Consider the following 6,514-nt stretch of genomic DNA (forward strand, 5'->3'; position numbering starts at 1 on the left):
AGTGCATTTGGTAAAATGTTAAATTCTTAATGGGCCAAACACAGATTAAACTGGTTTCTCATCACATGTTCATTTCATGTTAGTTAAGTAGCTGTGCTGTTTATTCCTGTGGCCAACATGAATCATTTATGAGTTCTTGCAAAAATCAAATAAGAAGCAGGCGATGAATTTGAAATGAACAAGTGCTGCTACCACATTGTAATCATGGACACAGTGACTTCACTACATGTGCCATCAGCCTTAAAGAAACACAATAAATCTGTGATGCATATACCGTATATAGAACATTATTTACCACAGACATGTGGTCAGGAGAGAGCAAATTAAACTGTTAAATTTGAGGATAGCAGACTTTGATTTGAGTCACTGATATTGTTTAATGTTCTTCTTCTTCTTCTTTCGGCTGCTCCCTTTAGGGGTCGCCACAGCGGATCATCTGCCTCCATCTTGCCCTTTCCACTGCCTCCTCTACTTTCACACCAACCATCTCCATGTCCACCTTCAATACATCCATAAACCTTCTCTGAGGTCTACCTCTTCTCCTTCTACCCGGCAGCTCCAACATTCTTTGCATTCATTGTTTAATGTTAATGAGTGTAATAAAACTCAAGAGTCACTGGGACATATTTAGCACTTTAGCACTTATACTGTCCAAAAAATATATTGTAGAACTTATAAATACTCATAGATTTGAGATTTTGTATGATGCTAGCCACTTAATGGCTCAGGTAACAAGTAATTAAGTTTCTTATCGCATGCATGAACTGCTTGATTGGTCAGAATGAAGGGCTATTAGGAATCAGTGTTTTTATTAATATAATCTTGATTGTGTTCATTATAAATTACACAAGGGAATCTATTCGACTGGGATCCAAATGGTCGCAGTAATATGAGAAACAAAGCTACTTTGCAGAATCTATCTGCTTTATCTGATTTGTCCTGAAAATGCATTCCAGTACAATTAGATCTCTAATTTTACTTGCTAATCTAAAATAAAAAACTGTTTCAGACTTTATGTAGATACAGTCTCTGTGCTTTATTTTGCCAGTGTCACAAACAGCTCTGCATACTGAATCTCATATGCAACTGTCCTTCAGGTTGGGAAAAACATCTAGATCAGCAGTTTTCCACAGGCTTGAAATTTGTCACCTGAAAGAAACTGGCACCGGTTAACAGCCTCCTCTCACTCTGTATGGCTGCTGTAAAAGGTTTTTTCCAAAAATCTCACACTCATGAATATGAATATTCATTGACGACAGACAGGATTTTCATTTAGGACAGACTCCTGAGCAAACAGAGCCTTGGAGTAGACGTGAAGGTCTGCATAACACCACTTAGGACTGTAAATATGCATTTACACTGTACGTGCAGTGCAGCCACGCACAGAGTGCCACAATACAGTGTGGCACAGTGCAGACTTTGTCAAAGCCCCCCCAGCACCACCACCCCCCCCCTTTAGTAGGCTCAACCTGCCGTGTTACCAGCCTGAGAGTTACTAAGCTACTGCTGGTGTCACTGTGGTAACACTTGGACTGAATGAGCTTCAGTATTGGCTCAGTGGTGCTTGATATAGAGTGAGAAACGATTACTGTAATATGTATAAAGACTTTAACTCTTAGAAGACAAAGCTATCACCAGTGATAATGAAGCAAGCAGTGATGGATTCATTTCTTTTATCACCTGTTGCTGTTTAAAACAAGAGAAATTTTGAGGATTCTAATATTTCATTCCATAGCATTTGCTTTCATAGGTAGATGTTTTATGATTTTGTTTTTCGACATTATTGTCTAAATAAGCTATATTATTACATCTTACATAGTTACATGTTACTTGACTTTGAAACAAATGTAACAAAGTTGCAAGTACAGATTCAAATTAATCAGAGCTAATCAATGCAATGGTCAGAAGGACTTGTCACGACACACAAACTGAATGTTGGCATATACAATAACCTAGTGTTTACATACACTACTGAAGAGCTAAGTGACTTTGAACATGGCGCTGTCATAGGATGGCACCTTGGCCACTAGTCAGTTCATGAAATTTCTGTTCCGCTACATCTGCCCCAGTCAACTGTGAGTGCTATTTTTATGGAATGCAAGCATCTAAGACTAACAGCAGCTCAGCCGCAAAGGGATAGAACATGCAAACTCACAAATCAGTGCTTTGCCCAGTGAAAACCACATAACTGAATTAAAATCCAACAACAGAGACATGCAAAGGAATAAACAGAAACAAAACAACACAGCAAACTTAAAAAAAAAGCATAATCCTAAAGCATATTGCCAAGATGAAAACGAAAAATGTTTGTGCATCATTTATGTCTTACCTTTGGTGACTTGTATTAAAATTGATGCTTGTTTGGAAATTGTAGGATTTGTTATAAAAGAGCTTCTGTAAGTACCAATTTCACAGACCACTGACAACAGTGAGTTTTTAAGCATTGTTTGCAGTTATGGACATGTGTACAAAATGACAAACTCTGTTCAAACATTGGCACACTGTTTAAGAACCGAAGGCTTGAGGCAATGGATGAAAACAACAGTTGTTAAGCAGTGATTGAATAATTGAGAAAATGAAACAGACCTCACTTCACACATTCAGGAACTTGTAATGATTTTTGAGTGGCCATAGTACAATGATGAGACTCGCAGAAAAAAAATCTAATTTCATCACTTTAAATGAATCTAATGAGGCCTAATGAATATTCTTTCCCCAAATGATAGTATAGGGTCAATCTTTGGCCTATCTGTAGCTGCACCCCTGGCTTATAGTATGAGACTGGCTGAGAGGCATCTCAGGCATTATTTTGCAAATGGTCAATTACTTGTGAAATGATTGAATTATATTTAAAAACTATTACAAATCACAGTAATAATTATTACCTTCTAAGGGTTAAGTATAGCAACATAGATGTACTGAGTGTTGCCATTGCATATGGGTGATCTCACACACACACACACACACACACACACACACACACACACACACACACACACACACACACACACACGCACACACACACCACTTTACCCACCACAAAATTCAAACATAGATAGTATTCATGAACAGTCTTGGCTGATGTTAAGGCAATCCTTGTCTGTTACTGTTCAAGACTCTCCAGGGCTCTATACCCGCTCCCTCTGAACTCTTTCACCCCAACACACACACACACACACACACACACACACACACAGAGCAATGTACTACACACAAGTACATGCAATGGATTTCGGGTTTTTTTTGTGCTAGACTCCATAAAACCCTCTATATATTTTCAAGGCCTGTACACTGTAATTCATAATTCTGCACACTTATACACAAGGTACCTCATAGACTATTAATCTTTCAATCACACCTCTTAACTTTTGCATGAGCTTACAATGTGCCAGTATGACATCTTAGACCTGTGCCACTGAAAATTTACAACTTTCCTCACTTTTACTGATTATTTTGTTTTCATTTAACACATGTGGGTCATGGCACATAGACCAGAGTCCTCACAGTAGCAGTACCACATACAGTTAAGAACAGTTCGTCTGAGGTCTATCATTCCTCTTTCCAGCACTTCTTATACACATGGTTAAATAATATTTACCTGGGCAAAAATGTCTGAATAACTTTATTTGGACATAGCCTAACAATTACCTCACAAAGTCAGACAAAACCATCAGAACAGACACCTAATAGGGATAAACTGTTTGGACAGCTGGGTATTTCCTACATGAAGTTAGAGAGAGTGAAGCAAAATAAGTCTGGAGCACAAAGCAAGCATTCCCTGCTTTTTGACCATTCTGACTGTTAGTCTGTGAAAGTACAATTTCAAATATAATTCTGTTTAATGTATTTTTGAATTACTTTAGCATCAATTTAATTCTTTTAAAGCTTCTATAACCTACAATATTATGTTGTTTTTAAAAGTGGTTGTACGTCTTTACATTTTACATCATCCTAATAAAACAGATAAAGTGGTCCAGGCTCTGCTATAATGTTTCTAACAGAATGTGAAACATGCAGCAGTTGTTGTTAGGAATTTGGGCTCTGTTTGAGTCATCTGCAACTGATATTCTGTTTCCAGAGAACTGAGTTTAAACCAACATAGTTACACATTCTTTTACCATATATGACCTCTATGTTTTCAGTTTCAGTACTGTACTACCTCAGACTGGATTGCATATTACTTCAAGAGTTTTTTTAACAGGCAGGTTCCTAATCTGGGAAATACGTTGCACCCTTTCAGATACTGGATGTTTGACTATACTGATTTTAACTTTCAAACTTGATTTTAAAGACTAAAGCTAAAGCTGGCTTTATACAGTGAAACTTTCATGCAACTTTAGTTGCTTGAAACCTGCATGAAACTAAATTGCACTTGAGTTGAATAATACAAACTCACTTGAAACTCAGCTGCAATGGTTGCAAATGCTTCATCTTCGTGAAATAATTTTTATGAATCAGCCAATCAAAATGATAATTATGAATCACATTATCATGTCGAATGACATATTTTCAAGTGATGGATTACAAACGGTGGACATGAATCCTGGATAACGCGCTTCAAATACCATTTCAAGCATGCAAAACAGCAAAGTCAGTATGTTCACTGTCTTGCAGTCCTTAACCTACTGCTCTAATGGCTTCCCTGCTTTTCTCACCCACTTCTACTTGTCAGCTAATTAGTAAGATGTTCAACAGATATATTTGGTGTTAGAGTAGGCAAAACACGAAACTGTGCATAACAGATCAGCTGTTGAAAACGTGATTTTAGATGACTATTATTGGATTTGATTAGGGGCAAGGGGGATGGGGCAGGGGGGCTTGTTTGGCTTAGTCATGATTGTAGGCTTAGAGTGAAAAAATTCCTGTCCCATAAGAAAAAGACTGGCATATAGGTGAGAAGTCTGCACGTCTGCCTTCCTATGTCCATTCATTGCTGTCTTTGATAATAAATAGGCCTATATATCTGGCCAGCTTTATACTAAAGTTTAAACTCATGACAATGGATTTAGTGAGTACTAACCTAGTAATTGGGTCAGTGGTTGGTCATATTACCAAAACTTTATGTGAATGCAGTCCTTTTTTGTGATATCCGGAATAACATTACGCAATAATGCTCAGATTGCAATAGTTCCATGAAACTCATTAAGGCAAGTGAAGCGTGAGGGCCTCATTCATCTGTACCATATAACGTACAGATGTTAGTAGGTCAGTGATAATACATATGACGTATGTATATGTATATACTCCTGTGTGGGTGCCTGCACTGTAAATGTGAGATGACAGTGTGAACATAACCTCTCACCCCATCGCTCATTGCTGACTCGTCTTATCTGCCTCCGGAAGGCCTGAGTACAGGGCACATTTTTCAACCAGTGAAGTAAAGATTACACAGGCACAAAGACACAGGGACACAGGACAGACATTACTTATAAGATATTCATTTTTCAGAAGATATTTCTGATATTTCTCAGATTAGATATGAGACAATCCACTTATATAAGGAAAGGGAAGTGAAAGAAAAAAATGGGAAAAAACAGGACTTTCCAAAACTGGAGTTAAAGCTACAGAGAAAATGTGACTCCTAACAACTGCGCAAGACCTGACAGACCACCAAAACTGTCCCTGTCCAATAGACAGTACTTAAAGCTTTCATCTTTGAGAGAGAGGAGACAATCAAGCTCCACTCTGCTTCAGATCTGAAAACATCCACAGGTGTTTCTGTCCATCCTTCCAACGTGAGAAGACAACTCAGAGCTATGGGTCTGAAAGGATGTTTAGCTCCTAAGAAGCCCTTACTGAGAAAAGGAAACAGACAAAAAAGAAGAACATTTGCAAATCAAACAAAGAACCTGCTGGTGTTTTTAGAACAATAGACTGACCAGAGTCCAGATGTCAACATCACTAAATGTGTTTGTGGTTAGTTGGATCGTGAGAAGTAGACATGCAACCAGCTCTGAAAAACAGAGGCAGACACATTAAATACTGAAACATCTGGTATTATATTTAGTTGTTCTTTACCTGGTAATTTACGGTTAGGTTGTGTGCCTTTGGTCCAAATAAGCGGCAAACAGAGGTGAATTAATGTAATCTTCATGAAGTATATTTTTATAGTATAGTCTTATTTGACTATTGCTAAGCCCTGATTGGTTATGTGTAATTTCAGTCATTATATAAATACTTAGAAGTGTCTATAGTCACGTATACATTAAATGATACTGTTGGTGCTCAGGAAAGTGCTCCCTCACACTCAAATCCCAGTTTAGCCCTCACATACATTTGATCATTTCTTGTATATCCACCATGGTATTCAGATTCAAAGATTCAGATTCAAATCTAAACTCTACTATCTAATCATCTTAGAAAATCTGAAACCGTTACAACCAACGTCACTCAGGAGTCAATAGTGCTCTCTTTCTCTCTCTCTCTCTCTCTCTCTCTCTCTCTCTCTCTCTCTCTCTCTCTCTCTCTCTGTGTCACTTTGCTAAACTCGTGTCCAATTTGAATAAGACCTCTT

The sequence above is a fragment of the Pygocentrus nattereri genome, chromosome 8 (assembly GCF_015220715.1).
Source record: "Pygocentrus nattereri isolate fPygNat1 chromosome 8, fPygNat1.pri, whole genome shotgun sequence".
In the NCBI taxonomy this organism is placed as follows: Eukaryota; Metazoa; Chordata; class Actinopteri; order Characiformes; family Serrasalmidae; genus Pygocentrus; species Pygocentrus nattereri.